Source organism: Schistocerca serialis, unplaced genomic scaffold (genome assembly GCF_023864345.2).
Source record: "Schistocerca serialis cubense isolate TAMUIC-IGC-003099 unplaced genomic scaffold, iqSchSeri2.2 HiC_scaffold_1352, whole genome shotgun sequence".
NCBI classification, from domain to species: domain Eukaryota; kingdom Metazoa; phylum Arthropoda; class Insecta; order Orthoptera; family Acrididae; genus Schistocerca; species Schistocerca serialis.
In genome coordinates, this window is record NW_026047572.1 from 4,394,548 (window position 1) to 4,414,046 (window position 19,499).

The window sequence follows — 19,499 nt, forward strand, 5'->3', positions numbered from 1 at the left end:
CAATGCCGACTTAAGTACAAGAAGACTGACTTTTCTTAGTGTCTATGTTTGAGCCTATGCTCTGTCACCAGTTTTAGATTCCAATGCACAACTGCAGGTTTAGTGTATTCCCTGGACCTTCACATTGACGATGAAACACAGAAATTGTATCGGATTTAAATACAAATGGCACAATGCCGACATAAGTACAAGATGACAGACTTTTCTTAGTGTCTATGTTTTTAGCCTTTCCTGTATCACCAGTTTTACATTCTGATGCACAACTGCTGGTTTACTGTATCACTTGGACTTTCACTTTGAGGATGAAACACTAAATTGCGTCGGAATTAAATACAAAAGGCACAATGCCGACTTAAGTACAAGAAGACTGACTTTTCTTAGTGTCTATATTGAAGCCTTTCCTGTGTCACCAGTTTTAGAGTCGGATGCACAACTGCATATTTACTGTATCCCTTGGACCTTCACATTGACGATGAAACACAGAAATTGCATCGGAAAGAAATACAAAACACACAATGCCGACTTACGTACAAGAAGACTGACATTGCTTAGTGTATAAGTTTTGAGCCTTTCCTCTGTCACCAGTTTCAGATTCCGATGCACAGCTGCAGGTTTACTGTATCCCATGGACCTTCACATTGACGATGAAACACAGAAATTGCATCGGAATTGAATACAAAAGGCACAAGGCCGACATAAGTACAAGAAGACTGGCATCCCTTAGTGTCTATGTTTTGAGCCTTTCTTGTGTCACCTGTTTTAGAGTACGATGCACAACTGCAGGTTTACTGTATCCCTTGGACCTTCACATTGACGAAGAAACACAGAAATTGCATCGTAATTAAATACAAAACGCACAATGCTGACTTAGGTACAAGATGACTGACTTTTCTTATTGTCTATGTTTTGAGCCTTTCCTGTGTCACCAGTTTTAGATTCCGATGCACACCTGTAGGTTTAGTGTATCCCATGGACCATCACTTTGACGATGAAACACTAAATTGCGTCGGAATTAAATAGAAAAGGCACAATCCCGACTTAAGTACAAGAAGCCTGACTTTTCTTAGTGTCTATGTCTTAAGCCTTTCCTGTGATACCAGTTTTAGAGTCCGATGCACAACCGCAGGTTTACTGTATCCCTTGGACCTTTACGTCGACGATGAAGCAGAAAATTGCATCGGAATGCAATACTAAAGGCACAATGCCAACTTAAGTACAAGTAGACTGAGTCCTCGTACTGTCCTTGTTTTGACCCTTTCCTGTGAGACCAGTTTTAGAGTCCGAAGCAAAACTGCATCTTTTGGTCCTTCACTTTGACGATGAAAGACCAAATTTGCATTGGATTTAAATTCAAAAGGCACAATTCCGACTTAAGTACAAGAAGCCTCACATTTCTTACTGGCTATGGTTAGAGCCTTTCCTCTACCACCAGTTTTGGATTCCGATGCACAACTGCAGGTTTACTGTATCCCTTGGACCTTCACTTTGACGATGAAACACAAAAATTGCATCGGATTTAAATACAAGAGCCACACTGCGAGTTAAGTACAAGACTACTGGCTTTTCTTAGTGTCTATCTTTTGCGCCTTTCCTGTGTCACCAGTTTTAGATTCCGATGCACAACTGCAGGTTTACTGTATTCCTTGGACCTTCCCATTGACGATGAAACAGAGAAATTGCATCGGAATTAAACTCAAAAGGCACAATGCAGACTTAAGTACAAGAAGACTGAGTCTTCTTACAGTCTATGTTTTGAGCCTTTCCTCTGATTCCAGTTTTAGATTCCGATGCTTTATTTCAGGTTTACTGTATCCCCCGGACCTTCACTTTGACGATGATACACAAAAATTGCATCGGAACTAAATACTCAAGGCGCAATGCCGAATTTAGTACAAGAAGACTTACCTTTCTTAGTGTCTATGTTTTTAACCTCTCCTGTGTGACCTGTATTAGAGTACGATGCAAAACTCCAGGTTTAATGTATCCCTGGTACCTTCACATTGACGATGAAACACAGATATTGCATCGGAAATAAATACAAAAGGCACAATGCCTACTTACGTACAAGAAGATTGTCTCTTCTTACTCTCTATGTTTTGGGCCTTTCCCGTGTCACCAGTTTCAGATTCCGATGCACAACTACCGGTTTCCTGTATCCCTGGGACCTTCACATTGACGATGAAACACAAAAATTGCATCGGAATTAAATGCAAAAGGCACAGTGCTGACTTAAGTAGAAGATGACTGAGTCCTCTAACTGTCGATGTTTTGAGCCTTTCCTGTGAGACCAGTTTTAGAGTACGATGCTTCACTTCTGGTATTTTGTATCGCTTGGACCTTCACTTTGACGATGAAACACAAAAATTGCATGGGAATTAAATAGAAAATGCACACTTCCGAGTTTAGTACAACAAGACTGACCTTTCTTAGTGTCTATGTTTTGAGCCTTTCCTGTGTCACCAGTTTTGGATTCCGATGCACAACTGCACGTTTACTGTGTCCTTTGGACCTTCACTTTTACGTTGAAACACTAAATTGCGTCGGAATTGAATAGAAAAGGCACAATGCCGACTTAAATACAAGAAGACTTACTTTTCTTAGTGTCTGTGTTTGAGCCTTTCCTGTGTCACCAGTTTTAAATTCCGATGCACAACTTCAGGTTTACTGTATCGCTTGAACCTTCACATTGACGATGAAACACAGAAATTGCATTGGAATTAAATACAAAAGGCACAATGCCGACTTAAGTACAAGAAGTCTGAGTCCTCTTACTGTCTATGTTTTGAACCTTTCCTGTTAGACCAATTTTAGTGTCCGAAGCACAACTGCAAGTTTACTGTATCCCTTGGACCTTCACATTGACGATGAAGCACAGATATTGCATCGGAATTAAATACAAAGGGCAGAATGCCGACTTAGGTATAAGAAGACTGAGTCCTCTTACTCTCAATGTTTTGACCCTATCCTGTGAGATCAGTTTTACAGCCCGACGCACAACTGCAGGTTTACTGTATCGCTTGGACCATCACATTGACGATGAAACACAGGAATTGCATCGGAATTAAATACAAAAGGCACAATCCCGACTTAAGTACATGAAGCTTAGTCTTCTTACTGTCTATGATTTACGATTTTCCTGTGTGACCAGTTTTAGATTCCGATGCCTCACGTAAGGTTTCCTGTATCCCTTCGACCTTCACTTTGACTATGAAACACAAAAATTGCATCGGAATAAAATACAAAAGGCACAATGCCCAATTAAGTACAAGATGACTGACTCCTCTCAGTTTCAATGTTTTGAGCCTTTCCTGTGGCACCATTTTTAGATTCCGATGCTCAACCGCAGGTTTAATGTATCCCTTGGAATTTCACTTTGACGATAAAACACAAAAATTACATCGGAACTAAATACAATAGGCACATTGCCGAGTTAAGTGCAAAAAGACTGACTTTTCTTAGTGTCTATATTATGAGCCATTCCTGTGGCACCATTTTTAGGTTCCGATGCACAACTGCAGGTTTACTGTATCCCCTGGACCTTCACATTGACGATGAAACACAGATATAGCATCGGAATTAAATACAAAAGGCACAACGCCGACTTAAGAACAAGAAGACTGATAATTCTTAGTAGCCTATCATGTGTCACCAGTTTTAGATTCTGATGCACAAGTGCAGGTTTACTGTATACATTGGGCCTTCACATTGGCGATGAAACACAGAAATTTCATCGGAATTAAATACAAAAGGCACAATGCAGACTTATGTACAAGATGACTGACTTTTCTTGGTGTCTATGTTTTGAACCTTTCCTGTGACACCAGTCTTAGATTCCGATGCACAACTGTAGGATTACTGTATCCCTTGGACCTTCACTTTGACTATGAATCACTAAATTGCGTCGGATTTAAATAGAAAAGGCACAATGCCGACTTAAAGAAAGGAAGACTCACTTTTCGTAGTGTGTATGATTTAAGCCTTTCCTGTGTCACCTGTTTTAGAGTGCGATGCACTTCTGCAGGTTTACTGTATCCCTGGAACCTTGACATTGGCGAAGAACCACAGAAATTGCATCGGACTTAAATGCAGGGTGCACAATGCCGACTTAAGTAAAAGAATACTGACTTTTCTAAGTGTCTACGTTTTGAGCCTTTCCTGTGTCACCAGTTTTAGAGTCCGATGCACAACTGCAGGTTTACTGTATCCCTTGGACCATCACATTGACGATGAAAAACAGAAATTGCATCGGAATTAAATACAAAAGGCACAATGCTGACTTAAACACAAGAAGGCTGAGTTTTCTTAATGTCGATGATTTGAGCCTTTCCAGTGAGACCAATTTTAGATTCCGATGCTTCACTTCAGGTTTCCTGTATCCCTTGGACCTTCACTTTGACGATGACACACTAAACTTGCGTTTGAATTAAATACAAAAGGCACAATGCCCACTTAAGTACAAGAAGACCGATTTTTCCTGGTGTCTATGATTGAGCCTTCCTCTGTCACCAGTTTTAGATTCCGATGCACGAGTGCAGGTTTACTGTATCCCTTGGACCTTCACATTGACGATGAAAACCAGAAATTGCATCGGAATTAAATACAAAAGGCACAATGCCGACTTAAGTACAAGAAGACTAAGTCTTCTTACTGTCTATGTTTTGATCCTTTCCTGTGAGACCATTTTTAGATTCCGAAGCTTTACTTCAGGGTTACTGTATCCCTTGGACCTTCACATTGACGATGAAACACAAAACTTGCATCGGAATTAAATACAAAAGGCACAATGCTGACTTAAGTACAACAAGACTGACTTTTCCAAGTGCCTATGCTTTGAGCGTTTCCTGTGTTACCAGTTTTAGAGTCCGATGCACAACCGCAGGTTTACTGTATCCCTTGGACCTTCACATTGACGATGAAGCACAGACATTGAATCGGAATGCTATACATATGGCACAATGCCGACTTAAGTACAAGAAGACTGAGTCCTCTTACTGTCTATGTTTTGACACTTTCCTGTGCGACCAGTTTTAGATTCCGGTGCTTTACTTCAGGGTTACTGTATCCCTTGGACCTTCACATTGACGATGAAACACAAAACTTGCATTGGAATTAAATCCAAAAGGCACAATGCCGACTTAAGTACAAGAAGACTGAGTCTTCTTACTGTCTATGATTTGAGCATTTCCATTGAGACCAGTTTTAGATTTCGATGCTTCACTTCAGGTTTCCTGTATCCCTTGGATCTTCACTTTGACTATGAAGCATAATAATTGCATCGGAATTAAATACAAAAGGCACAATGCCGACTTAAGTACTAGAAGACTGACTTTTCTTCGTGTCTATGTCTTGAGCCTTCCCTGTGTACCAGTTTTAGAGTCCGATGCACAACCGCTCTTTTACTGTATCCCTTGGACCTTCACATTGACGATGTAACACAGAAATTGCATCGGTATTAAATACAAAAGGGACAATGTCGACTCAAGTACAAGAAGACTGAGTCTTCTTACCGTCTACGATTTGAGCCTTTCCTGTGTCATCAGTTTTAGAGTCCGATACACAACTGCAGGTTTACTGTATCCCTTGGACCGCCACATTAACGATGAAACACAGAAATTGCATCAGAATTGAATACAAATGGCACAATGCCGACTTAAGTACAAGAGGACTGAGTCTTCTTAATGTCCATGCTCTGTGCCTTTCCTGTGAGACCAGTTATAGATTCCGATGCTTATAAAGGCACATTTGCATGCCGAGCGTGAGTTTCCTCCGAAACGCGAAATATTAATTAAATAAATAATCAGTGACAAATAAATAAAGCCTATGGCACACAACTGCAGCGCTGTGTCGCTGATAAAACAAAAGCACAATTACGTTACTCTTATGTTTGATTAAGAAAGGAGAGCTCTGGTTGAAGTGGTGCGAGAAGCACGTATTTTTTTTTATTGTCTGGCACACCGCCATATTTCATGTTATAGAAGAATACTGCGAGTTGCAACCACACTAGGCACTCGATTCTGTAAAGAATTTATATTTATAAAAGTAAGTAGGATTCGGCTTATTCATTGAATATATCTGATTTGACTAACTGTGTAATTTTTTTATGTTTAGTAGACAATCACCTCTGTACGACGCATTGGCATGGCTGGCAAATTATTGAAATATTGAGATTTAGATTATGAGTCCGCACCTACTGCAGCAGTCTTTGGTAACGATTTAATTACGAAGTCCGATTATTCAGTTTTATTTCACGGTCAACTACGAGTAATATTGCCTTTACGAAAAAGCCATTGTCAAGCGTCTGATAACGAATAATTAAACGTCCACGTTCCAGATAAGCAAATACAATTGCAATCACAATCACCATCATACAGATAGAATAATTAACATATTCAAAATAACATTTTTTATTTATTCTATTTATTTTATATTGGTGACTGCGTGTCAGACTTGTTATTTTGTCATTTGTTACATTGTTCTCTTTGTTTCATGTAAAAAATCAACTTTCTGGACCTGGACGTCAATGTATGAGAGATATCAAAATCTGAAGATATTTTCCAATTCTGAAATTTTGCCGGAAGACGCAATGAAACTTCTAGCAAAATAAGGTAAGACGCAGCATCTTTGCATTGGTAGGCTTGACCAGACGTATAATTCAGTGTATTAGCTTTTCAGTAAATTCTGTAGTGTTTCTTTTCTGCATAACAGTTTCAGTGATAAATTTCATTCTCAGTACTTTTCCCTAAACAATAACGTATGCAACAATATCAATACACGAGTGTACAATATGGCCGACTTCTGTACGATATCATGTAACATGGCCAGCAGCCATTACCAATAATCTCAAATTCAGTTTATATTTTTAAATTAACAGACAGCCATTGTTGCTACGAGCGATTCATGCTCAACTACATTTTATTTTAAAATCAGTGTCAAAAATTTTCTTCAAACATATATCACGTGTGGCATGGTAATAACTAGAAAACAATACGCAAAAATGGAACAGCAAGGACGTACTATTCAGACGCAATCCGACTCGGACGTGAGACAAGTGTTAGAAAATGACTTTACGACAGCAACCGGTAGTGACGATTCATCAAACATTGACGCAAGTGTTGACGAAAATTTTGACGATAGGCCGTCCACTACAAAAATTTCAAAATCTCAATCAGAGCCCATGTTAATGCATGACGTCACGTCTAATGACGCGGCGGGGGCAGAGACCTTGCAAACGGTAAACATTGCCGACATGTTACAAATGCTAATGAAACAAAACGCCGAAAACATGGCAATCTTAAAGGCACAATTAGAGACACAAAATGAACAGTTAAAAACACAAAATGACGAAATCAAATCTGATCTCATAGCAATCAAGATAGGTAATGACACTTTATGTAAGCGTGTGGAACTTATAGACGCCACACTGACCAAACAGATGACCGAACTCAGTACTAAATTTTCCCAGCTCAATACGAGACAAGAAAAGACTACAACTGACGTAGCACTTTTACAGACACAAGTAAAAAACCTTAATGTCACGTGTGAAGTTCTTACTGAACAAATTCAAACATATCCTTCAGTACATGACAATCTTGAAAAACGAATTACTGACGTACAGAATAAATTTGACAATGTTGAACAACACCTGACTGACATCTTACAATCAGATGTCTACATCTACATCTACATTGATACTCCGCAAGCCACCCAACGGTGTGTGGCGAAGGGCACTTTACGTGCCACTGTCATTACCTCCCTTTCCTGTTCCAGTCGCGTATGGTTCGCGGGAAGAGCGACTGTCTGAAAGCCTCCGTGCGCGCTCTAATCTCTCTAATTTTACATTCGTGATCTCCTCGGGAAGTATAAGTAGGGGGAAGCAATATATTCGATACCTCATCCAGAAACGCACCCTCTCGAAACCTGGCGAGCAAGCTACACCGCGATGCAGAGCGCCTCTCTTGCAGAGTCTGCCACTTGAGTTTATTAAACATCTCCGTAACGCTATCACGGTTACCAAATAACCCAGTGACGAAACGCGCCGCTCTTCTTTGGATCTTCTCTATCTCCTCCGTCAACCCGACCTGGTACGGATCCCACACTGATGAGCAATACTCAAGTATAGGTCGAACGAGTGTTTTGTAAGCCACCTCCTTCGTTGATGGACTACATTTTCTAAGCACTCTCCCAATGAATCTCAACCTGGTACCCGCCTTACCAACAATTAGTTTTATATGATCATTCCACTTCAAATCGTTCCGTACGCATACTCCCAGATATTTTACAGAAGTAACTGCTACCAGTGTTTGTTCCGCTATGATATAATCATACAATAAAGGATCCTTCTTTCTATGTATTCGCAATACATTACATGCCACAGCTCATTTTCAAAATATTAATAAAGAATTTCATGATTGGGTTGAGAACAAAGACAAACATTTTGATAGATACTTACGTGAAAATTTACCAACAATTGTGCACGACTCCGTAGCGCAATACATTACTAATAACAAACAGCTGATCAGTGACGCAGTACAATCCGTCACTGCACCCATGAGACAATTCACCGATCAACTACAGTCTGAATGTAACGAAAATATCAGTCAAAATGTACAGTTCAGAAACCAATATACATTCGAGTATGATACACACATTCCGCATACGACAAATACACAAGAACAAAACACACCACGACTACAACACATACCACGATGTGGAAACACAAACACAAGCTATTATCATGGTAAACCACAGCAACATTATCGTAATTACTCGCCAGCTGAACATACCAGTAATTACAGTGGAATAAATCCATATCACAATGCGAAGGAAGATGAAAGCTTAATGAAACACAGGCAATTTCAGATTTTTATCCCAGGAAAACGAACCATTCATCCGGTGATTTTTCTTAAATCTTTTAGTAACGCATTTCCACGCACTTGGAGTGACCGAAAAAGATTTCATATATTGTCGGTTACATCCAAGGCGATGCAGCTGTCTGGGCATACAGTCAAGCTGACGTATGTACCACGTACAGTGAGTTTGGGCGTGCTTTTCTGAACAAATTCTGGTCGCAATCCGTCCAGGAGCGACTCAGAAGACAAATTTTAGAACCTGAAACTTTTAACAGTAAAAATGGTAACTTACGCAGATATTTTGAAAAATACTTGAACATGGGACACTTTTTAGACGAACCAGTCGCAACGCGTGATATACTCCGTGCGTTGAAGGCCAAATTGCCTTTCAACAGTAAAGAAAAACTCCTACATATCCCGGATGACGATTCAGATTATTTTTTAACAGCTTTAGATTCGGTTGACATGTTACTTGAAGATCAGCGCTTCGCGCGGCAAAACAGCAGCCACAATGTTTACACTAGTGGTATGCAAAACATGCAGGCTTGCCAACACAATTCTTGCGCGCCCACAGTTGGATACGCGGTACAACAAAAACAGCAAACTCACATGCCGTCTCAGTACGGAAATCAAAATCAACACGCGTATTCCAATACAAGCAATAGTTACAACAGTAATAACATTTCATGCGGCAATCCATACAAAAGGCACCGCGGTAATAACTACAACGGTAACAACGGATACAAAGGTAATAACAAAAACACAAACAGAAATAGAAATAATAATAACTACGAGCCAAGACAGCATCAAGGTTGGACTCGTAACGATCAGTACTTTCATTCAAACTCTGCTTTACCACAGCAGCCACCAGGTCAAAATTGGAGCATACCTTACGACCGACAGGTAAGTTATAATGCGCAACAGCAACAACAACTGCAAAAGTTTGGAGATCATAATAGGCAATATCCGAATGTGAATATAATAGAAATGACACCTGATGCACAACCTCAATCTGTGTCAGTACCTAGTACAAATGATAATCCAACAAACTAGAAACAGTCACTACTTTGCCCAAGGTCGTGGCTGAAGAATTCTTGGGGGGCGACTTCAATGTTAATCAGTTATTTGACACCACACTTGAACAACAGAATAATGAAATGCCGAGTAATTCTAAACAAAAACTACCTGTTTTATTTATAAGATACAACCTTTCCTGGGTCACCTGTTTTAGATTCCGGTGCACAACTTCAGGTTTTATGTATGCTGTGGACCTTCATTTTGTCGAATATGCACGAAAATTGCATCGAAATGAGATACAAAAGGCACAATGCCGATTTAAGTACAAGATGACTGACTTTTCTTAGTGTCTATGATTTGATCCTTTCCTTTGTCACAAGTTTTCGATTCCAAAGCTCAACTGCAGGTTTACTGTATCCCTTGGACCTACACTGTGACAATGAAACACAGGTATTGCATCGGAATTAAAACCAAAAGGCACAATGCCGACTTAAGTACATGAAGACTGGCTTTCTTTAGTATCAATGGTTTGAGCCTTTCCTGTGTCACCAGTTTTAGATTCCGATGTACAACTGAATGTTTACTGGATCCCTTGGAGCATCAATGTGACGATGAAAGTTTTAAAATTGCATCGGAATTAAATACAAAAGGCACAATGCCGACTTAAGTACATGAAGACCGACTCTTCTTAGTGTCTATGATTTGAGCCTTTCCTGTGTCACCAGTTTTAGATTCTGATACTCAACTGCCGGTTTAATGTATCACTTGGACCTTGACTTTGGCGATGAAACACAAAAATTACATCGGAATTAAATACAAAAGGCATATTGCAATCTTAAGTACAAGAAGGCTGAGTCTTCTTAGTGACTATACTTTGAGCCTTTCCTGTGTCACCGGTTTTAGATTCCAATGCACATCTGTAGGTTTACTGTAGTCCTTGGACCTTCACGTTCACGATGAAACACAGAAATTGCATCGGAATTAAATACAAAAATCACAATGCCGACCTAAGTATAAGAAGACTGAGTCTTCGTACTGTCTAAGTTTTGTGCCTTTCCTGTGAGACCAGTTTTAGATTCCGATGCTTCCTTTCAGGTTTACTGTATCCCTTGGACCTTCACTTTCACGACGAAAGACAAAAATTGCGTCGCAATTCAATACAAAAGGCACGATACCGACTTAAGTACAAGAAGACTAACTAATCTTAGTGTCTATTTTTTGAGCCTTACCTGTGTCACCTGTTTTAGACTCCGGTGCACAACTGCAGGTTTCATGTATCCCTTGATCGTTCACATTGACGATGAAACACAGAAATTGCATGGGAATCAAATACAAAAGGCACAATGCCGACTTAAGTACAAGAAGACTGACTCTCTTAACAGTCTATGTTTTGAGCCTTTGCTGTGTCACCTGCTTTTGATTCCGTTCCACTCCTGCAGGTTTCCTGTATCGCTTTGACCTTCACATTGACGATGAAACCCAGAAATTGCATCGGAATTAAATACAAAGGCACAATGCCAACTTAAGTACAAGAAGTCTGAGTCTTCTTACTGTCTATGATTTGAGCCTTTCCTGTGTCACCAGTTTCAGATTCCGATGCACAACTGCAGGTTTACTGTTTCCCTCGGCCCTTCGCGTTGACGATGCAACACAGAAATTGCATCGGAATCAAATACAAAAGCACAATGCCGACTTAAGAACAAAATGACTGCCTTTTCTTAGTGACTATGTTTTGAGCATTTCCTGTGTCACCAGTTTTAGATTCCGATGCACAACCGCCTGTTTACTGTATCCCTTGGACCTTCACAAGTGCAGGTTTACTGTATCCCTTGGGCTTTCACACGCACGATGAAACACTAAAATTTCATCATAATTAAATACAAATGGCACAATGCCGACATATGTACCAGAAGACAGACTTTTCTTAGTGTTTGTGCTTTGAGCCTTTCCTATGTCACTAGTTTTAGAGTCCGATGTACAACTGCCGGTTTACTGTATCCCTTGGACCTTCACATTGACGATGAAACACAGATATTTCATCGGAATGAAATACAAAAGGCTCTATGCCGACTAAAGTACAAGAAGACTGAGTCTCCCTACTGTCTATGTTTTGACCCTTTCCTGTGAACCAATTTTAGAGTCCGAAGCACAACTGCAGGTTTACTGTATCCCTTGGAGATTCACATTGACAATGAAACACGGAAATTGCATCGGAATTAAATACAAAATGCACAATGCCGACTTAAGTACAGAAAGACGGTGTCTTCTTACCTTCTATGTTTTGAGGCTTTCCTGAGAGACCAGTTTAGTTTCCGATGCTTCATTTCAGGGTCCTTTTACTCTGACGATGAAAGACAAAAATTGCATCGAAATGAAATACAAAAAGCACACTGTCGAGTTAAGTACAAGAAGAGTGACTCTCCTTAGTGTCTATGTTTTGAGCCTTTCCTGTGTCACCAGTTTTAGATTCCGATGCACAACTGCAGGTTTACTGTATCCCTTGGACCTTCACATTGACGATGAAACACAAAAATTGAATGGGAATAAATACAAAAGGCACACTGCCGAGTTAAGTACAAGAAGACTGACGTCTCATTGTGTCTATGTTTAGGCCTTTCCTGCGTCACCAGTTTTAGATTCCGATGCCCAACTGCAGGTTTACTGTATTCCTTGGACCTTCACATTGACGATGAAACACAGAAATTGCATCGGAATTAAATGCAAAAGGCTTAATGCCGACTTATGTACATGAAGACTGAGTCTTCTTAATGTCTATGTTTTTAGCCTATCCCGTGAGACGAGTTTTAGATTCCGATGCATCACTTCAGGATTACTGTATACCTTGGACCTTCACATTGACGATAAAACACAAAAACTGCATCGGTATTAAATACAAAAGGCACAATGCCGACTTAAGTACAAGAGGACTGACTTTTCTTAGTGTCTATGATTTGAGCCTTCCCTGTGTCACCTGTTTCGGATTCCGATGCAAACCTGCAGGTTTACTGTATCCCTGGGAGTTTCACATTGACGATGAAACACAGAAATTGCATCGGAAATAAATAAAAAACGCACAATGCCGACTTAAGTACAAGAAGACTGACATATCTTAGTGTCTATGGTTGGAGCCCTTCCTGTGTCATCATTTTTAGAGTCCTATGCATAACTGCAGGTTTACTGTATCCCTTGGACCTTCACATTGACGATGCAACATAGAAATTGCATCGGAATTAAATACAAAAGGCAGAATGCCGACTTATGTACAAGAAGACCGACTTTTCTTAGTGTCTATGTTTTGAGCCTTTCCTGTGTCAGCAGTTTCAGAGTTAGATGCACAACTGCTGGTTTACTGTATTCCTTGGAGTTTCACATTGACGATGACACACAGAAATTGCATCGGTATTAAATATAAAAGGCACAATGCCGACTTAAGTACATGATGAGTGACTTTTCTTAGTGTCTATGTTTTGAGCCTTTCCTGTGTCACCACATTTAGATTCCGATGCACAACTGGAGGTTTACTATATCCCTTGGACCTTCACTATGACGATGAAACACAAAAATTGCATCGGAATTAAATACAGAAGGCACACTGCCGAGGTAAGTACCAGAAGACTGACATTTCTTTGTGTCTTTGTTTTGATCCTTTCCTGTGTCACCAGTTGTAGATTCCGATGCAAAACTGCAGGTTTACTGTATCCGTTGGACGTTCACATTGACGATGAATTAGAGAAATTGCATCGAAATTAAATACAAGAGGCACAATGCCGACTTAACTGCAAGAAGACTGACTCTTCTAACTGTCTATGTTATGAGCCTTTCCATTAAGACCAGTTTTAGATTCCGATGCACAACTGCAGGTTTATTGTATTCCTTGGACCATCACATTTACGATGAAACACAGAAATTGCATCGAAATTAAATACAATAGGCACGATGCTGACTTAAGTACAAGAAGACTGAATCTTCTTACTCTTAATGTTTTGTGCCTTTCCTGTGATACCAGTTTTAGATTCCGATGCTTCACTTCATTTTTACTGTATCCCTTGGACCTTCACTGTCAAGATGAAACACAAAAATTGCATCGGAATTAAATGCAAATATCACAATGCCGACTTAAGTACAAGATGACTGACTATTCTTAGAGTCTATGTTTGAGCATTTCCTGTATCACCAGTTTTGGATTACGATGCACAACTGTAGGTTTACCGTATCCCATGATCGATCACATTGTCGATGAAACACAGAAATAGCATCCGAATTAAATAAGAAAGGCACAATGCCGACTTAAGTACAAGAAGACTTAATCTTCTTACTGATTATGTATTGAGCCTTTCCTGTGAGACCAGTTTTAGATTCCGATGCTTCATTTCAGGTTTCGTGTATCCCTTGCACCTTTACTTTGACGATGATACACAAAAATAGCATCGGATTTAAATACAAATGGCACAATGCCGACTTAAGTACTAGAAGATTGAGTCTTCTTACTGTCTATGTTTTGACCTTATCCTGTGAGACCGTTATTAGATTCCGATGCATCACTTCAGGTTTACTGTATCCCTTTCGACCTTCACTTTGACGATGAAACACAATATTTCCATCGGAATGAAATACAAAAGGAAGAATGCCGACTTAAGTACAAGAAGACTAACTCTTCTTAGAGTCTATGATTTGAGCCATTCCTGTGTCACCAGTTTTAGATTCCGATGCTTCACTTCAGGTTTCGTGTATCCCTTGGAACCTTACTTTGACGATGAAACACAAAAATTGCATCGGAATTAAATACAAAAGGCACAATACCAACTTAAGTACAAGCAGACTGACTTTTCTTAGTGTCTATGTTTTGACCTTATCCTGTGAGACCATTTTTAGATTCCGTTGTATCACTTCATGTTTACTGTATCCTTTAGACCTCCACATTGACGATGTTACACAGAAATAGCATCGGAATTAAATACAAGAGCCCCAATGCCGTTTTAAGTACAACAAGACTGACTTTTCGTAGTGTCTATGATGTGAGCCATTCCTGTGTCACCAGTTCAAGATGCCGATGCACAACTGCAGGTTTACTGTATCCCTTGGATCTTCACATTGACGATGAAACATAGAAATTGCATCGGAATTAAATACAAAAGTCATAATGCCGACTTAGGTACAAGAAGACTGACTTTTCTTAGTTTGTACGTTTGAGTCTTTCCTGTGAGACCAGTTTTGGATTCTGATGCTTCACTTCAGGTTTCTTGTATCCCTTGGACCTTTACTTTGACGATGAAACACAAAAATTGCATCGGAATTAAATGCAAAAGGCACACTGCCGAGTTAAGTACAAGAAGACCGACTTCTCTTTGTGAGTATGTTATAGGCCATTCCTGTGTCACCAGTTTTAGATTACGATGCACAACTGCAAGTTTCAGTATCCCTTGGACCTTCACATAGACGATGTTACATAGATATTGCATCGGAATTAAATACTAGAGCCTCAATGCCGTCATAAGTACAAGCAGACTGACTTTTCTTAGTGTCTATGTTTAGAGCCATTCCTGTGTCACCTGTTTCAGAGTACGATGCGCAACTGCAAGTTTACTGTATCTATTGGAACTTCACATTGACGATGCTACACAGAAATTGCATCGGAATTAAATACAAAAGGCACAATGCCGACTTAAGTGCAAGAAGACTGATTTATTTTAGTGTCTAAATTTTGAGCCTTTCCTGTGTCACTAGTTTTAGATTCCGATGCACAACTGCAGGTTTACTGTATCCCTTGGAACTTCACATTGACGAGGAAACACAGATTTGCATCGGAATTTAATACAAAAGGCACAATAATGACTTAAGTACAAAAAGACGGAATCTTCTTACTGTCTATGCCTATAGCCTTTCCTGTGAGACCAGTTTTAGTGTCCGATGCTTCAATTCAGGTTTCGTGTATCCCTTGGACCTTTACTTTGACGGTGAAACACAAAAATTGCATCGGAATGAAATACAAAAGGCACAAGGCCGACTTAAGTACAAGATAACTGCTTTTTCTTAGTGTCTACGTTTCGTGCCTTTCCTGTGTCACCGGTTTTAGATTCAGATGCACAACTGCCGGTTTACTGTATCCCTTAAACCTTCACTTTGACGATGAAACACAAAATTGCGTCGGACATAAATAGAAAAGGCACAATGCCGACTTAAATACAAAATGACTGACTTTTCTTAGCGTCTATGATTTGAGCCTTTCCTGTGTCACCAGTTTTAGAGCCCGATGCACAACTGCAGGTTTACTGTATCCCTTGGACCTTCACATTGACGATGAAACACAGAAATTGCATCGGAATTAAATACAAAAGCCACAATGCCGACTTAATTACAAGAATACTGAGTTTTATTACTGTCTATGTTTAGTGCCTTTCCTGTGAGACCATTTTAAGATTCCGATTCATTACTTCTGGTTTACTGTATACCGTGGACCTTCACTTTGACGAAGTAACACACGAATTGCATCGGAATTAAATACTAAATGCACGATTCCGACTTAAGTCCAGGAAGACTGACTTTTCTTTGTGTCTATGTTTTGAGCTTTTCCTGTATCACCAAATTTAGATTCCGACGCACAACTGCAGGTTTACTGTATCCCTTGGACCTTCACATTGACGATGAAACACAGATATTGCATCAGAATTAATTACAAAAGACACAATGCCGATTTAAGTACAAAAAGACCGTGTCAGCTTTCTGTGTAATATTTTGAGCCTTTCCTGTGAGACCTGTTTTAGATTCCGATGCTTCATTTCAGGTTTACTGTATCCCTTGGACCTTCACTTTGACGATGAAACACAAGAATTGCATCGGAATTAAATACAAAAGGCACAATGCCGACTTAAGTACAAGAAGACTGAGTCCTCTTACTGTCTATGTTTTGACCCTTTCCTGTCTCACCAGTTTTAAAGTCCGATGCACAACTGCAGGTTTACTGTATCCCCGGGTCCTTCACAATGACGAAGAAACACAGATATTGCATCAGAATAAAATAGAAAAGGCACAATGCCGACTTAAGTATAAGATGACTGACTTTTCTTAGTGTCTATGTTTTGACCCTTTCTGTGTCACCAGTTTTAGAGTCCGATGCTCAACTGCAGGTTTACTGTATCCCTGGGACCTTCACATTGACTATGAAACACAGAAATTGATCGGAATTAATTAAAAACGGCACAACTCCGATTCAAGTACAAGAAGACTGAGTCTGCTTACTGTCTATGTTTTGAGCCTTTCCTGTGAAACCTGTTTTACATTCCGATGTATCACTTCAGGTTTACTGTACACCGTGGACCTTCACTTTGACGATGTAACACACGAATTGCATCGGAATTAAATACTAGATGCACAATTCCAACTTAAGTACAGGAAGACTGACTTTTCTTGGTGTCTATGTTTTGAGCTTTTCCTGTCTCACCAAATTTAGATTCCGATGCACAACTGCAGGATTACTGTATCCCGTGGACGTTCACTTTGTCGATGAAACACAGCTATTGCATCGGAATTAATTACAAAACGCACAATGCCGATTTAAGTACAAGCAGACTGTGCCTGCTTTCTGTGTATATTTTGAGCCTTTCCTGTGAGACCTGTTTTAGATTCCGATGCTTTACTTCAGGTTTACTGTATCACTTGGACATTCACATTGACGATAAAACACATAAATCGCATCGGAATTAAATACAAAAGCCACAATGCAGACTTAATTACAAGTATACTGAGTCTTCTTACTGTCTATGTTTTGAGCCTTTCCTGTGAGACCACTTTTAGATTCCGATGCTTTACTTCAGGTTTACTGTATCAATTGGACCTTCCGTTTGACGATGAAACACAAAAATTGCATCGAAATTAAATACAAAATGCACAATGCTGACTTAAGTACTTGAAGACAGACTTTTCTTAGGGTCTATGTTTTGAGCCTTTCCTGTGTCACCAGCTTTAGAGTCCGATGCACAACTGCAGGTTTACTGTATCCCTTGCACCTTCACATTGACGATGAAACACATATATTTCATCGGAATGAAATACAAAAGGCTCAGTGCCGACTTAAGTACAAGAAGACTGAGTCCTCTTACTGTTTACGTTTTGACCCTTTCCTGTGAGGCCAGTTTAAGAGTCCGATGCCAAATTGCAGGTTTACTGTATCCCTTGGACCTTCACATTGACGATGAAACACAGAAATTGCATCGGAATTAAATACAAAAGTCACAATTTCGACTTAAGTACAAAAAGACTCTGTCTTATTGCTGTACATGTTTTGAGCCTTTCCTGTGTCTCCAGTGTTAGATTCCGATGCAGAACTGCAGGTTTACTGTATCCTTTGGACATTCACGATGAATTACAGAAATTGCAACGGATTGAAATACAAAAGGCACAATGCCGACTTATGTACAAGAAGACTGAGTCTTCTTAGTGTCTATGTTTTGAGCCTTTCCTGTGAGACCACTCTTAGATTCCGAAGCTCAACTGCAGGTTTACTCTATCCCTTGAACCCTCACATTGTCGATGAAACATAGAAATTGTATAGGAAAAAAATACAAGTGGCACAATGCCGACTTAAGTACAAGAAGACTGAGTTTTTTTAGTGTGTATGATTTGAGCCTTTCCTGTGTCACCAGTTTTAGATTCCGATGCTAAACTGCACGTTTACTGTATCAGTTGGACCTTCACTTTGACGATGAAACGCAAAAATTACATCGGAATTAAATACCAAAAGGCGCAATGCCGACTTAAGTAGAAGAAGACTGACTATTCTTAGTGTCTATGTTTGAGCATTTCCTGTGTCAACAGTTTTACATTCAGATGCACAACTGCAGGTTTACTGTATCCCTTGGACCTTCTGATTGACGATGAAACACAGAAATTACATCGGAATAGAACACAAAAGGCACAATAGCGACTTAAGCACAAGAAGACTGACTTTTCTTAGTGTCTTTGTTTAGACCCTATCATGTGTAACCAGTCGTATATTCCGATGCACAACTATAGGTTTACTGTATCCATTGGACATACAAATTGACGATGAATTACAGAAATTGCATCGGAAATAAATACAAAAGGCACAATCCCGACTTAAGTACAAGAGGACTGAGTATTCTAAATGTCTATGTTTTGAGCCTTTCTGTGAGACCAGTTTCAGATTCCGATGCATCACTTCAGGATTAATGATTCCCTAGGCCCTTCACTTTGACGATGAAACACAAAAATTGCTTCGGAATTAAATACAAAAGGCACAATGCCGACTTAAGTACTAGTAGACAGACTTTTCTTAGTGTCTATGATTTGAGCCTTTCCTGTGTCACCTGTTTTAGAGTCCGATGCACAACTGCAGGTTTACTGTATCCCTTGGACTTCACATTGACGGAGAAACACATATATTGCATCGGAATGAAGTACAAAAGGCTCAATGCCGACTTAAGTACAAGAAGACTGAGTCCTCTTACTGTTTACGTTTTGACCCTTTCCTGTGAGGCCAGTTTAAGAGTCCGATGCAAAATTGCAGGTTTACTGTATCCCCCGGAACTTCACATAGACGATGAACCTCACAAATTGCATCGGAATTAAATACAAAAGGCACAATGAGGACTGAAGTACAAAACGACTGAGTCTTCT